This window comes from Pyxicephalus adspersus, chromosome 5, assembly GCF_032062135.1.
Source record: "Pyxicephalus adspersus chromosome 5, UCB_Pads_2.0, whole genome shotgun sequence".
Taxonomy (NCBI): domain Eukaryota; kingdom Metazoa; phylum Chordata; class Amphibia; order Anura; family Pyxicephalidae; genus Pyxicephalus; species Pyxicephalus adspersus.
In genome coordinates, this window is record NC_092862.1 from 87,359,692 (window position 1) to 87,375,908 (window position 16,217).

The 16,217-nt window shown below is 40.2% G+C and overlaps 1 protein-coding gene and 1 long non-coding RNA gene across 6 annotated transcripts in view; one reads left to right on the forward strand and one right to left on the reverse strand.

Annotated features, from left to right (window-relative positions):
• SLC12A7 (solute carrier family 12 member 7) overlaps positions 1-16,217 on the reverse strand; it is a 198,807-nt gene that overhangs the window by 67,192 nt on the left and 115,398 nt on the right. The window lies entirely within an intron of this gene.
• Positions 1-16,217, forward strand: part of LOC140331219 (uncharacterized) — a 91,838-nt gene that overhangs the window by 53,595 nt on the left and 22,026 nt on the right. The window lies entirely within an intron of this gene.

Sequence of the window (16,217 nt, forward strand, 5' to 3'; positions counted from 1 at the left end):
AAACAAAAAGCATGCAATCTTATCTCAGAATACCATCAAAAAACAGGGTTGTCTCATGTTTCATCATTTTGGCTTCCTTAGGTGATGGTACTAAAATATCTTTATATATATATATATATATATATATATATATATATATATATATATATATATATATATATATATATATATAACACACACACACAAACACATACATATATACACACACACACACACACACAGTAAGAGATATTGTAAAGATACAAACAATAATTAATTGAAAGCACACTATGGTAAAGCAGAAGACTATGAAAACAGTAAGTAATCAGTTTTTTAACAAGATTAAGTAATGTACTAATTTCACAACATGATTACTGAATTTGTTTACCGTTATCTAAATACAAGGAATTGTTGTGGGAATAGATTTTGAAATCAGTTGCTAAATTATGTAAAAATATTCATAAAACCAATTACTTGATCGCGAGATTTGGTTGTGAGATGCGAATTGGATTGACAACTTCAATGGTTTGGGCGATATAATGTAGAGTTGGTATGTATGCTAAAGGGGAAGAAGGAGGGGGGAGGGATGATATAATAGTATCAGGAAGGGGGATAATTTACTAATGAATAATAGGTTATTTGAGGTGGTATGTTAGGGAATATATTTAAGATATGAAATAAAGAGAAACAAAGTTACAAACAAGATTAATTAAATATCATTAATTTGTTATTGAATGCTCTATAAGGGAAAAACTAGGTGGACTGAGTGGTCTGGGTCTAATAAAGAGAAAAATATAGAAGGGCTGGGGACCAACAAGCTAGAAAAATAATAAATGAACAAATAAATCCTTATTGGTGAATAATTTAGGGAATACAATTGGAATAAATAACAGAAATGTAAACTTACAATGAATTATCATGAAGGTTAGAGACAAATCCAAAAGGATGTTAGTGATTGGTTTGTTTTTAAATCATAAAAACAGAAACCTTGGTGGATTTAATGGTCTAGGTCTAATAAAAAGAATTTTTCACAAAGTTAGGTTAGAAAAGATTAGATAATAGATGGGAGATAGATATATTCTATTAAATTAATTCTCTTGACCAAGCACAAAAGAGGTGAGTACTTACATGTCAAAGGTTTAAGTGGTAAAAAAACTGCTGCTGGCTGTAGCTCTGAGAAGCCCGTCTTATATAGTGTTCAGCCAAACTCACTGCGCAGATGCTACAAGCGCTGTGTATGGACTATTAAGTAGGCTGAATAAGCGGAGGAAGAAGGCGGGTGAGATCCACCTAGTGAAATGGATTGTAGAGGCAGATCAATCTGCCTCTATGTGGGAGGAGGATTACATCTGGTCCTTCTTACTTCTATCAAAAGAATAGAAGAGCCGGTGTCCTATGAGACATTCCTACCTTTGGAATGCTTACTACCAGCTGATTGGGTGTGTACAATGACGTCACATTCAGCTGTTTCTGCTCTGTCTGCACGTGCATCTATCTTTTTCTACGAGATTCTGCTTCAGCCTGAGCTCCACAAGAGTGGGCGTGTTCTATAGACTTTGGAGATCAGCTGTGGCTGCTCCCTGCCCAACTTGTACTGTGAGATAATCCTACCCTTCGTATACCAGCAGCAGCTGCAGAAGCATGAGATCTGTGTCCGTGCTGCGCTTATTATGCCCAATGCATAAACCTTCAAATCACCCCCACTGAATGTTGTACAAACGTAAAATTTTTAGGATACACATGGGACCCTGGGAGTTGATACTAAACAATTTTAGCCCCATAAACATAAGTTGCCAGATACGGGGTCTCAAACATAAAATCTTAATTAAAAACAGGGCATTTTTTTTTTTTTTTTTAATAAAGTGAACCTAAAGTAAAAATAAAAAAAATTACTTGCAGAGATCCACGACGTATGCTGCTGTATTTGTAAAAATAAAGAAATGCCGATCTTACTGCACATGTGTGAGATCGCCATCTTTCTTCTTACAATGACAGAAAAGTCCCTCCTGCGCATGCCTGTTCTCCGAGCTCAAGCCTCCCGGATGTCATGACATGTGTATCCCAGGAGGCTCTGCACTCATATTTAGTCATTACCGCTGCTGCGCTAATGACAGAAGGGGAAAGGCTTTGGCTTTTTGCGTTAAAAAAAAAAAAAAATGTGAAAAAAAGAAAACAAAGGATTATCCACTCTTCTATATAAAGTAAAAATTGAGGTGATTGGCTTTTTCAAGACCAGGGTCTCCAAATGGAGTTTGCATGTTAGGGACCCCCGGGGGCCACTTCCATAGCATTGAGCATTAGGGTACTGCCAATCGTCTGTGTGCTGTGGTGCCTCAAATATAAATTTGTCCACTCACTAAACTTTAAGGCTGCATTCAGACTGGCAGTAAGGTGGCGCTGCAGTTACCCCTTCCTCATGTCATGGAACCCTGCTTAGGGTAGATGCTCAGTACCACTCCCTGCTGCCTGGAGTCAAATCTGCAGACGCTGCGGTGCCAGGGACTGAGCAGCTGTCAAAGTAACTGTTAAAGATAGCTGGCTACTTACCTTCTCTGTGGGAGCCAACGGGGAACACTTTGTCCACAATCCCCCCCTCGATTAAAATGTTATAGCCATCATATCATGCCTGTCACACATAGCTATCCTCTTACACTCTATGAACCACAATTTGGAGCTTTTATTGACACGTGTGAGAACAAACAAATGTGGCTATTGTTCAAATGTTTTATGTGCTGCATGAGTTTATACAAGTAAAACAAATAATAGAATTACACAGAAACAACACAGGGACTTTCTACCTTACAAATTAAACAATAAAATTTGTACATTTTGTGCAGTATAGAAACAGTTACCCTTTTTGTAGGAAGCTATTATAAATAACTCCTATGTGAGTTTTGTCAAGTCTTAGCAAACAATTGTTACAATCATGAGCTCTTCATTATAAAAAAAGATTTATGATATCTGAATAAACAATGGTCTGTTGGTCACAAACGTAAAGCGGAAGTAAACCCAAAACTCACCAAAATCATTATAACACACCCACCTTGAATGCCGCAGATCATTTTATTGGTCGGGAGGTTTCTTCCATCGGGTTCCACGTCGTCCTAGTATCCGTCTTCAGTCCAGCGCAGAGGGAGTGCCAAGCACCACCATCTTTTCCTCCCTTCTTCCTGGTTCTTCCTCCTACATCACCCGATCTTGTACTGAGATGAGGTGACGTAGATTGGGAAAAAACTTACACTTAAAAAAAAAAACAAACAGAAATTTTACTTTACATAAAAGGGTAGAAAACGCTTCTATTTTAAAGTGAAAATTCTGAGTTTAGGTACGCTTGATATACCTTGGGATGAGTCACATAGTAAGTGTGATTACCCCCATCCCCCCACCAAAACTTCATCACCACTAATATTCCATGGTGCCCTGTCAATATAAATGTCCCTTTACATTCTTTGAACCCCAATGTACACATTTTATTATTTTGTAAGGTAGAATGTCCCTGGGGTTATGCTATAGCAAGATGTTACAGAGTAATTGGGGTTCATAGAGAGTAAGGGGATAGCTATGTGTGACAGGGTAGCATGATATGATGGGTATACCTTTTTTTATCATGTGATGGCACCACAGCAATAAATTCCCACACTAAACTGAGTCACTATTTGACTCATCCCAAGGTATATCAAGCTTTTGACCAACACACAATTGTTCAATCATAATTTTTTTGACAATTAAGGCTATGTACAAGTTAGATTAATCGGCTCAGGGAATTAATCATCTTAGATTATCAGACAAGAATCTGGTGTGTGTACAGCGCTACACCGCCCTGGTGGATAAACAGATGACAGATAAGGAATGATTGTAATGAAAGTGAAGAGGAGAGAACGCAGCGGGGTGCCGTTCTGTTGTACTCCCCCCTCCCTTCTCCATAAAGCAGAATGGCACTGTATTGTACAGCACCCGTTCATGCTTTTGTTTCAATGAAAATTTTATTGAGTTTTTTCAGTAAACATTAACAAATAAAAGTGAATGTATGTAATAAATGGACATAACATACATATAGTATTCAAAACATATCTATTATGTTATTATATGTCTATTAGGAACAATAAATAAATGGTTACAGGTAATGCCCAGCAAAACAATAAGATATTCCTATACCATAAAAAGGCACTAAACCAGAACTTAGGGGGAAACAAGGGAACAGACAAAAAAACAAAACATAGCCCTAGGGGAGGGTGCAGTGGTTATGGGGCAAGGGGGGAAAGGAAGGTTAAAGTAGATGATGTAAGCGATATAAAAGAGAACCCAATCTTGGAATGAAAGGGAAAATATAAGTACATAGATTTAACATAACTTGCTATAGGGGCGGAAGTCACCTCATGACAGATAAGTCTGAAATTGAGGAGATTCCTTAAACCAGTCCCAAGCTGACCACATTAGATTATATTTGTCATATTGATCTTCGCCTTACCAACATTTCCATATGCTGAATCCTTTCAAGTTTCGCAAACCAGTCCTTTAATAAAAGGAGAGCTGGTTTGTTTCCAGAACCTGGGAATAACTGCTCTGGATGCTGTCAAAAAATGTCACTCCGTTTGGCATATTTAATAGAGCCTGGAATCATGGATAACAACCCCACTTTAGGGTTGTTAGGGACAACTAAACCTGTCAACTTGTTGTAGACGTCTATGATTGTATCCCAGAAACGAAGGATAGGCAGGCATTCTCACCATATATGTAGCATAGTACCTCTATGTGTCAGGATGAGAGGACGAGAAGCGATGCAGATCTGTGGGGCACCTATACCATCTGGAGAGTATTTCTTAGTTAGTTTCCTGCGCATTACAGGGAAGTGCAAGTTTGTGTGTCAAAATAAAAGCCTGTTCTCATTCGAAATCAGAAATATGCATATTTAAGTCTGACTCCCAATATCTACTATATAGCTTAGTAGGGAAAAAGTATGTGACGGATGATTAGGGGATCTTAATATGGTCTCTATGGCGGTCAGGCTTCTGTGAAAAATGTGAGTATCTCTGAATATAGATATAAAGGAGGATAGCTGTCGGTATTGAAACCAGGGGGGCATATTGCCACAATCTCTGACACGCAATAAGGAAATAAGTTGCCCATTAAACAGAATGTCCCGAAGATGTTTATGCTCATCAAAGTTCCAGATCAGGAACCGTTCTGCATTCATTGCTGGGGGAAAGGCCGGATTGTCAAAAAAGGGGGTCATGGGGCCTCTCTTGGAAGAAATTGTCCCTAAACGTAGGAGACTATCCCAAACGTGTAAAAGATCTAGAGTCAGCTTAGGAATGGGGTGTTTGGGATTCAACAGTGCCGTGTCTATCTGTGGCAGGGATCTTAAATCTAGGGGGCATAATGCATTCTCTAGGGCCACCCAACTTTTCCTGTCCCTATTATGAAACCAGTCCACATTTCTTATTAGTATAGCAGTCCCATGAGATGTCAGGAAAACCCGCTCCACCCTTATCCTTAGGTTTAATTAGTGAACGAAGTGCTATGCTTGGCCATTTATCCCACTAAATATATAATGAGAAGAGTTGAAGTTTTTATAGGTATAAGGCCGGGAGGTATATCAGTACCGTTTGTAAAATATATAGTGTACGGGGCAAGATGTCCATTTTAAATGAATTATTTCTGGCAAACCAAGACAAGAGTAAAGAATCATACCTGTGGAGGTCTGATTGAAGTTTACTTAATAGGGAGGAATAACATACATATACAATACAATATACATAAATAGTTTGGTAGAGTCCAATATATTATGAATCCCCAAATATTTGAGAGCTTTAATATATACCCTGAAAGAAGTGTTAATGCCTATGGAGTTGATTTGGGTCTGGGGGAGGGTGACGTTGAGCAATTCTGATTTATTATTATTGACTTTAAAATTGCTTACCAAGCCAAACCTATCAAACTTCTTCAAAATAGAGGGAAATAAAGTGTGGGGTGATCTTACGTATTTTAAAAGGTCATCCGCATAAAGCGAGATCTTTTATTGTGTGTCTCTTATCTGTATTTCTTTAATATAGGCATTTAAACATAGGGTAACTGCTAGATGTTCCATGACTAATGCATGTAGTAAGGGGGACAAAAGGCAACCTTGCCTGGTACCTTTTTTGATGGAAAACGGTGCCGATAAGGGGCCAAATACAAAGCTGCAATACAGGAGACCATAGTGGGGCCCAGACCAATTTGTTTTAAGAATGCATACATACATTTTTAGTTTACCCTATCAAATGCCTTCTCTGCGCCAATTGAGAAAAGGCACATTGGGATGTTTAGGGCTTTGGGTACCTGTGTTAGTAAGATTGTTTTGATAGTGTTATCTCTAGCCTCCCTTCCCGGAAAAAAACCTACTTGATCATAGTATCAAAAACGGCAAACTGCGAAAGCCTGTTGCTATTAATTTGGAAAGTATCTTAGCACGTACGTTAATCAGTGAGATAATTAGAATACATGTGGTCATACAAATGGTCATTGTCTGGTTTAGGTAAGACAAAAATGGTATATTATGTGCTTCTAAGCTCTGTGGTGGGAAGAGGGTATCTGCTAATATTGTCGCGAAAACTCTGGTAAGGAATAGGGTCAAATTAAGGGAATGTAATTTTTAAAGTTTTATAAAGTTTCAGGGTGAAACAGGTCCAGGGCTTTTACCCATTGGGGTGGTTTTAATGGCCATAGACACCTCTTTTCCAGTGAAGGCTGTTTCTTGATGGGAAACAAAATCAGAGTCCAGCGTCGGTAGTGCAGTAGAATCTATGTACCCCTGCAAGGGCCGTGAGGATGTACGAGATGAATCAAGGTTATATAGATCAGAGGATTAGTCTTGGAACACTTGTAAAATGTCCTGGGGAATAGAAGTGGCTGTACCCTGGGGCCAACGGATGGAAGAAATATATATGGTTGGTGCTCTAGAATGTAAACCTCTTGCAAGAAGTTTGCCACATTTGTCCCCATACTGGTATGCAATCTTGCAGGACCTGTCCCTGTATTTTTGATGAGCCAGATCATATAATTGAAGAGGTTTCCTTGCAGCCGATAGCTCCATAAACACATTTGGAGCCATATTTTGCCTATGTAGAGTCTCCAAGGAGTGAATTTTATTTGATGTATCCGCTATGACCTGAGATCTAATCTTGTATGGGAAGAGATGTAGGGTCAGAGGCGTGGTCGCCGAAAAAGTTAATATTTGTATTTTTTACAGCGTTGGCACAGACTGTCTTTAAACCGGGAGTCATTGCATTTCAAGGACCATTCCTTTCTACCCAAATTCAGTATTTACATCACTGAGACAGAGGAATGATCTGACCAGGGACGCTGTATTTATAGCCTTTCACTGCGCATGCGTGAGATCGGCAAATTTTTCTCTTTGAGAAAAAAGGCTCCAAAAAGGCAGAAGGAGCACCCAAGAGCCTCCTGGGATGCCTGACGTAGGTATCCCGGGAGGCTCTTGGGTGCACCTTCTGCCTTTTTGCTCAAAGCAAAAAATTTGCCGATCTCACGCATGCGCAGTGAAAGGCTATTCGGATTGGTACTAAGAAACCAGGAGGTATAGTAACGGTTGCACAGGGATGGTATTTTTTGAGTTTGGAAATGTGTTTCTTGGAGTAAAAGAGGTACCTTTGGCCTTGTTTCGGCCGTAAAGGAGTTGAGAACATTTAGAAGGAATATTCAGCCCCTTGGCATCGACAGTGCGGATTTTCAAGGATTGGGGGTTTTTGGGACATTGGTGCCATGATAGTGCAAGATTACGTTGAGAAGAAGATGGAGAGATTGGGTGTGGCAAATTTAGAGTAAGAGATTACCTTTTTTTTTTTGTAGGACTGAGATTTGGTGGAGGTTAGGGTTAAAGGGAGGAAAGTGGTATGGAAGCTGGGAATGAAGGGGGGGATAAAGCTCTCCACGAATGAGGTGGGCTAGTATCCCAGTCGCCGATGAGTAAGCTAAGATGAAGGTAAAAACCTTGGAAAGCCGCCTATTAATGCAGTTTACCTATGCGCGTAAAGTGACGGCTTAAGGCATTTCCTCGGGGAAAGACATATGTTACTATAAAAATAGTGCAAAAACTTATTGTGCAAAATTGTAAAACCGCAAACTTATCAAATAGTAAAATAATTCCATATGGATGCCTAATACAGCAGGGTTGTGCTGACCAAAAATGTATTGGCAACCAATTTCCTCTGAATATTTTAATGTCTGGTCAGAGGACCTGCCCCACATATTGTATACCTGTATAGCGATGCTGGCTCAAGAATCCACTGGGAAAAATATGTTTAAAACATAAGAGCTAGAGTTTGAGATGCTCATTTGAACTAGTGTGAATTAGTACAAAATATTGGGAAACAATGCAATAACATAAGGCAATGTCAAATCTTATCTTAAAGTTTCAATATAAAAGCTGCAGCCAGCAGAGCTGTGCTATATACGAATATGCTTACAATAATTCACTTCTAAAGATTATAGTGCTCATACAATGAAGACCTTGACATTGAAGACATATAAACAGCAATCTGTAATCCTCATTTAAACTAGGGCAAACTAGCACGCAATCTAGGGAGATGCAATAAATTGTATAAAGATGGAAAAGGCAACAACAGGCTTTTCTCTTGATTTAAACGACACTGTCATAGAGATGACTAAACCAGCAAAGCCTCGCTTTACATGAGTGAGTTTAAAACCATTTACTACTGAGTCTTGTATCAGTCAAGAAGCTTGCTTAACTTATTGGGTACCTATGTAGCGATACTGGTTCAGGAATCCACTAGGAAAAAATATAATTAAAATGTGTAAAAAAACATTTACAAGGCACAATTCCATTTACAAGGCCCATTTAGACTAAGGCAGAGCTAACTTCTGCCTTCCAGTAGCATCAAATCCTACAGACAAGTAGGTGTCCCAGTGAACATTACATAAGCATATAAAAAGATAATGCAATATTCTAAAGATACTGACACATTCCCAAAAAAAAAAAAAAAAAAAGGCATAATAATACAACCTGGAATGACCGTGTCTGTGGAAGCCCATATAAATCGACCTCCAGAGAGACAATGCTGGATCGGAGGAAGTAAAGGCCCCAGGATGCCCACTGAAGATAGGGATGCAAGCTGGGTTCAAGAAACTTGTTGTGGCATCATTGACAATGAGAAGGCGCCAATTTAGAGCCAGACGAAATGCAGGCAAAACTGAAAAATTTCCACAGTGGAGAAGGAAGCAGCAGAGGTACAATGAAGAATGCGGATATCCAGAAGAGTAGTGGTGAAGGCGCTTAGAGATGGAAAACCCATCTTGCTTCAGGGATCTTCAGGAGAGGGCACTGGAGGTGGCGTAGTAGAGGTGATCGGGTGGTCGAATGCCGTGGTACGAGACGGGGAGAAAGCCAATCTAGTACAGTGAGTAACTGTAGTAGGGCCTCTATTTACAAGGGAAGCTGCGGTCGGCCATTCTAGAATGACAACATCTGGAAGGTTGAGATCCATCAGGAGATGTGGTAGGTCTGAGGGGTTACAAAAGATGTGGTTCTTTCCACCTTGGCGAACAATTGAAAAGGGAATCCCCATCTGTATGGAATGTTTCATTCACACAGCACAAAGAGTAAAGGTTTAAGAGCTCTACGCTCTGCGTACCAGCATACTCAATGGAACCTGCTTCACGGGCTTTGTGCATGATAATCTTCCTTAGAACGATAGAAATGTAACCGGCAGATGACATTTCTAGGCCGTTGTGGATCCCTACTGCGTGGGCCCAGGGTTCTATGGACCCGGTCGATTTCTATATTATCAGAGGGTATACCCAGTAATTTTGCAAAGATAGTATGGGCTGCAGTGGTGAGTTACGCAGTGGGAACAGTTTCAGAAAGCCCCCGAATACAGATGTTATTTCTGCGATTGTGATTCTATGCGTCATCATGGAGTAAGAGAAGGGCATTGATCTGTGCTTTGTGAGGGGTATCTCCTCGTGAGAAGATACCTGTTAAGAAAGCTTTAAATATGTTTTCTGCAGGGCGGTGGTGGTATTAGTTTAGTGACTCGTTGAAGGGAACGCTGCATAGCCTGGAACTTCCATCTTGCAACTAGATTCTAAACGGCCAATACTAAGCTCCAGGTCTTGTCTGGTAGGTAGGGCCTGGAGGTGCGCCTTCCAGTCCCATGCGTCCTCACCTGAGAGGCACACATTGCTGGGGCTAGAATATTCCTCTATTGTGGAAAGGATGCAGGGGCTAGCAATGGGGGAAAGTGGCGGTTGCGGAGTTGAAGGGGTAGGTTAATGACACAGTACCTGGGGTGCTGGAGATAACCAAGGCCAATCTTGCTGCTCATTTTCCCGTTCATCTGATCCCGAAGCCCACTGCAAAAATTGAGGCCGCGGCTTTGCGGCATTGCCTGCTGGAGCTTGCGTTTCGGACACATCTCCTAATTGAGGCTGCGGCTTTGCGGCCTGGTCATGGCTGCTTCGTCCGGAGGGGGAGAAGATGCTAGAAATCTTCCCAGGTCCAATTTTTTCACTGGCTCCCCCTTTCTGCGATGCTTTGGATTTAGGCCCCATAATAAAAAAGGATGAGTGATCACTAAGATGAAGATTTCCCCGGGCGAGTGCAGGAGCTATTGCAGCGTTCTGTCTATTTCACCATCAGCTGGCCACGCCCCCCATTTTTCAGTTTTTTGTCGTTGGAAAGGATGTACACATTTGATTAACTTGTAAGGTAGAAAGTCCCTGGGTTGACTTTATGTAATTAGGTTATTTATTATACTATACAAAATCGAAGGTAAGCCGAACTATGTGTAACAGGCACCCGCCAGCCGCTAAAGTCACTTGCACCGCAGCGTCTGCTGACTTGACTCCAGGCAGCAGTGAGTGGTACTGAGTGTCTCCCCCTAAGCAGGGTTACATGGCATGAGGAAGGGGTAACAGCAGCGCCACCCTACCACCAGCCTGAATGCAGCCTTTAAGTTTAGTGAGTGGGCAAATTTATTTTTCAGGCACCACAGCGCACTGACAATTGGCAGTACCCTAATGCTCAATGCTATGGAAGAAGCCTCCAGGGGTCCCTAATATGCAAACTCCATTTTTGGGACCCGGGTCTTGAAATCGCCAATCATCACAATATTTACTATATGTAGAAGGGTAGATAACCCTTTGTTTTGTTTTTTTTCAATTTTTTTTGAAACACAAAAAGGCAAAGCCCCTCCCATTCTGTCATTAGCAACGCATTAATAGGGACTGAATAGGAGCACAGAACCTTCAGGGATACGCACACCATGAATCCCAGGAGGCTCTGAGAACAGGCATGCGCAGGAGGAACTTTTCTGTCAGTGAAAGAAGAAAGTTGTCGATCTCACACATGCACAGTAATATCTGCATTTTTTTTGACAAATACGGCGAGATACGTCACGGATCTTTGCAAGTAAAAGGGTTATCTCTTTTTTTATTTTTTTTTACTTTAGTTCCCCTTTAATGAGAAAAGATCCCTGATTCTTATTAGGATTTTATGTTTGAGACCCTATATCTGGCATTGTGTTATGTTTAGGGGGCTTAGTATCAGCTCCTGGGGTCCCCTGTGTACCCCAAAACTTTCAAGTTTGTACAACAATCAGTGTGGGAGATATGAAGGTTTATACATGGGGGTAATGACAGCATGGACACAGATCTCATGCTGCTGCAGCTGTTGCTGGTGTAGAAAAGGTAGGGTTATCTCACAGTACAAGGTGGGTGGGGAGCAGCCACAGCTGATCTCTGAGGTCTATAGAACACGTCCACTCTCAGGGAGCTCACACTGAAGCAGAATCCCATACAAAAAGATACAAGATGTGTGCGCAAACAGAGCAGAAACAGCTGATTTAACGTCATTTTACACGCCCAATCGGTAACACACTTCGTCGTACCTGGCAAAGGCATTGATAGTGCCAGTGCCCCTGTCCCAGTAAGCAGCGGGAAACATAGTTAAATGTGTGATAAGTATGACAGAGAGGGATAAGAGCAGGTGGGTTCAAGAGAGGGGAGAATGGTAAGGTAGACTGAAAAAGAAGGTCCAAGATGTTGAATGAGATATGAAGGGATAGAGAAATATGAAGATGACTGGAGTGAGTGTAGAGCTCTGTACGAGCAGAAACAGTGTATGGGATATTGAACGAATGAAAGATAAAAAGTGATTGGAGTATGTGTAGAACTTTGTGTAACTTAGTATATAGTGATGAATATATTAGCAAGTATATATACATTTATCAAACAAAACATAATATGATCACAAAACCATATTGGAACAACAAAATTACTCGCCATGAATTACAAATAAACATAATAAAAGGTCAATTACAAATAAACATAAATGAAGCCATGTCAAAGAGTGAACTGAGTTTGCCTAAAGTCAAAAATACAAATACCATACTAAGGGCAAAGTTCTATAACTAAAGTACACAAAATAAAATTATAAGGAGAATAAATGTACATATGTGTCATATGCATACACATATGCATGTATTTTTGCCATGAACATTTACACATATATTGGTATTCATATTGAGAAGGATTTTGAGACTAATTATAAAATGATGTCTATATAAACAGTACAAGAGACAAATGTCACAGGGGAAATAGAACATAGGTGTAGTAGTTAAAATATAACTGCTGTATGTATAATATAAAGAAAGAGCGGATATACTGCTTAACAAATGGACAATGAGATAATATAATAATAAAATTAAAATTAGATTGGTGGTAACAAAACAATTAGTATGAGTCCCAAAAGGGTATGTGTATGGATAATAGGTAGGGTAAATAGGTATTGAAAATCAAAAATAGTGAGGGTGTCACATCCCTTCTAACTATTCGTAAATACAGTTATAGAAATGGTTTGAAAGAGAAAACCTCATTAAGTCCTGGATGCTCATTTGCTTCATAGCGTGAATATCCACTTAGTTTCAGTTTGTAGAAGAATCCTGTCAAAATCTCCACCTCTACAATTGGGATTTGAGATTTTTTCATGTACTACAAAAGAGATGACATTACTATCAAAGTTGTGTTTAGACCCGACATGATAACTAATCGGGGTAATCGTTTTGCCATTGTTGATAAGAGTATACATGCTAATAAATTCTTTTACGGAATGCTCTCTTTGTCTTGCTGACATTGAAGCCTCCATTTGCAAAAAATGAGGTAGATAAAATGTAATCCATTTATAAAAAGTATCTATTTATATAAGAAACAACCTTCACATAAACAACATAAAATATTATCTAACATCCTCTGAAAACATGGGGGGATCCTTCTAGTGGACCCCTTGGCTTCCAAATTTATCCACCAACAACAACAGATTACCTTTATAAAGTCTACCCTCTCTAAAGGATTCTCTTGTATCTAGTCACTACACCGGCCTGACTCCCAGTATCTCCCCCCATCAAGTTATAGGCACATTTAAATGTGGCATGAGTAAACAATGCCCCTGGATAAAGGAAAATCAGGCCATCACCTTGCCCATCAGCATGATACATTAATTTAAATATGCAGATTGTTCATCCATTGGAATTTTCTACTACATGGAGATTTTGACAGGATTCTTCTACAAGCTGAAACTAAGTGGATATTCACACAGGAAGCAAAAAAGCATCAAGGACTTAATGTTTTCTCTTTCAAATCATTTCTATAACTGTATCTAAAAATAGTGAAGTTATGTGACGCCCTATTTTTGATTCAGTTCCTATTTACCTTACCTATCATCCACACACATACCTTTTTGGGACTCCTACTAATTGTTTGGTTACCACCAATCTAGTTATATTTTTTTTAATTATCTCATTGTCCATGTGTTAAGCAGTATATCCGCTCTTTCTTTATGGTATATATACAGTAGTTATGTTTTAACTACTACACCTATGTTCTATTTCACCTGTGAAATTTGTGTCTTGTACTGTACTGTTTATATAGACATTTTTATAGTAAGTCCCTAGATCCTTCCCAATATAAATACCAATATATGTGTAAATTTTCATGGCAAGAATACATGCATATGTGTATGCATACGTACAACAAAAAAATGTACCAAATGACCGAGGACTTCCGTACCAAGGTGAGTAACTTCTGTTCATTCTCCAAAGTATACCCGAGTTCGGTCTCCCATGCTTGGAGGTATGTAGGTGAAAAACTTTCAGGAGCAGGGTTAAGTTCAGAGTACAAAATAGAGAGAGAATGATGAGAAGATCCACTACCCGTTTTCAGGGGATTATTTCTACATTCCAGAGGGAGGGACTTGAGATAATGCATAAGTTGCAGTGACCTCCAGAAATCTATTTTGTATTCGCCTGTGACGGCCATCATCATCTTCATCGACACCCATTGAACCTGATAGACAAAATGCTCCAACCATTGTATTAACCGCTCTCGCAGTTCACACAATCTCCTATCCTCCAATCCTGGGAGGAAGGAAAGGTTGCCTAAGATCGGTAACAAAGGGGAAGAACAAGGGGAGAATTGCAATCTAAACAAATATTTCTGACATGCCTTCCACGTGGCAAAAATCAAAGGATGGCAGTCTGAGGGAACTTCGGTAGCCACGGGATTGCCGTAAGAGGTATGGATGTAAATGGTTGTTCGACGCCAACCCACTGTTTACACTCCTTATAGAGAAACCAATCTAAAATCAGGACCATATGGGCTGCCATGTAGTATAGTGAGAGGTGGGGAACCCCCAACCCCCCTCACTCCCTTTGTATGAAACAGCAGACTCCTGCTAAGGCTATGACCTTTTTCACCCCCAAATAAAGCTGAATATTTTGAAATGCATGGATCTGAAAAAGGCAGTAGGTATGGAGATTGGTAACGCTTGAAGAGGATATAATATCCTTGGCAGAACGTTCATTTTAATGGCCTGAAATGCATCCCAGCCACGAAAAGAAGACCATCTGTCAAGATCCTTATAGGGGCAAAATTCAAAACAAAGCTGCGATAGATCTGCTAGGAGCAGAGTTTCTAGGTATTTAATCGCTTTGTTTTCCCTTTTAAAAAAGTAGGAGGGTGTAAGCTGGGTGCAGAGAGCCTGGGGCAAGGAGATGTTAAAGGACCGTCGACTTAGATTAATTTTTATTATTAGATACTGTATCATATTCCTGGATCGTCCAAATAAGGTTTGGGAGAGAGGTTGCTGGGTTGGATATAACAAATAATAGGTCATCAGCGTAGGCTGCCACCTTGTGCTCTCGACTATCCAAAAACAAACCTTGTATATCTGGGTTAGCGAGTATTGCAGTAAGTAATGGTTCCAGGGAAAGAATGAAGATAAGGGGAGACTAAGGGCAACCCTGTCTGGTGCCATTAGTAATAATAAAAACTGATGACACTTCACCATTTACTCTTACCGATGCAGAAGGGGAGGTATATATGGCCTTAATTCATTTTATAATTTTATCTCCCACACCCATAGCGAGTGTCCTTTGGTAACGCACCCTCTCCGGTCAATGAATTAAAGGCAGCCACAAAATAGGGCGCCAAATTTTCTGCGAATGTCTTAGAAGAGTAAGAGAGTGAAGAGCCGTCCGGCCCCGGAGCCTTCCCCGATTTGGTTTGTTTTATAGCTGCCTCAAACTCAACAGTGACTGGGGCCTCTATGTCCAATTAAGTAGACTGAGATAGACTATGTAAATGCAACCCCCTCCAAATATTGCTGGATCCATACTAAGTTAGAGTTGCATGTCTCCTCACTCAATTGAGACTGTTGCAGATTATACAGAGATTGCAGTCTCGAAATTCTGTCATAATCTCCTTTACCTAAATGGGGGGGTGTGGAGTCCATAAAAGAGGGGGGCGGGTAGGTAGTTGGAAGCAGGACAGTTAGTCTCCGGAGCTAGAATCAAAAAAGGGCTGGGAAAGGGGGCGGGGTCGTTTGAAATAAGTCAGGCACCAAACGGCGTCAAAACGCAGATATACTGAGAGGCCTAAGTGGGGAAGAAAAACTCTGCAACGGCATGGGCGGGGAACCCATCCCACTCCCCACTTGTAGCCAAGTGCAAATGTTTAAACTAACAAACATTGTAATCACAACTTCATAATATTAAATATCTATCACATCATACAAACCATTGGTCAGTACCGTATTTTTCGGACTATAAGACGCTCCGGCCTATAAGACGCACCCAATTTTGAAGGAGAAAAACCTAGAAAAAAAAGATTCTGAACAAAATACTAAAAAATCACTCTGTGTCAATGTATCCCCTTCTAATCACTCTGAC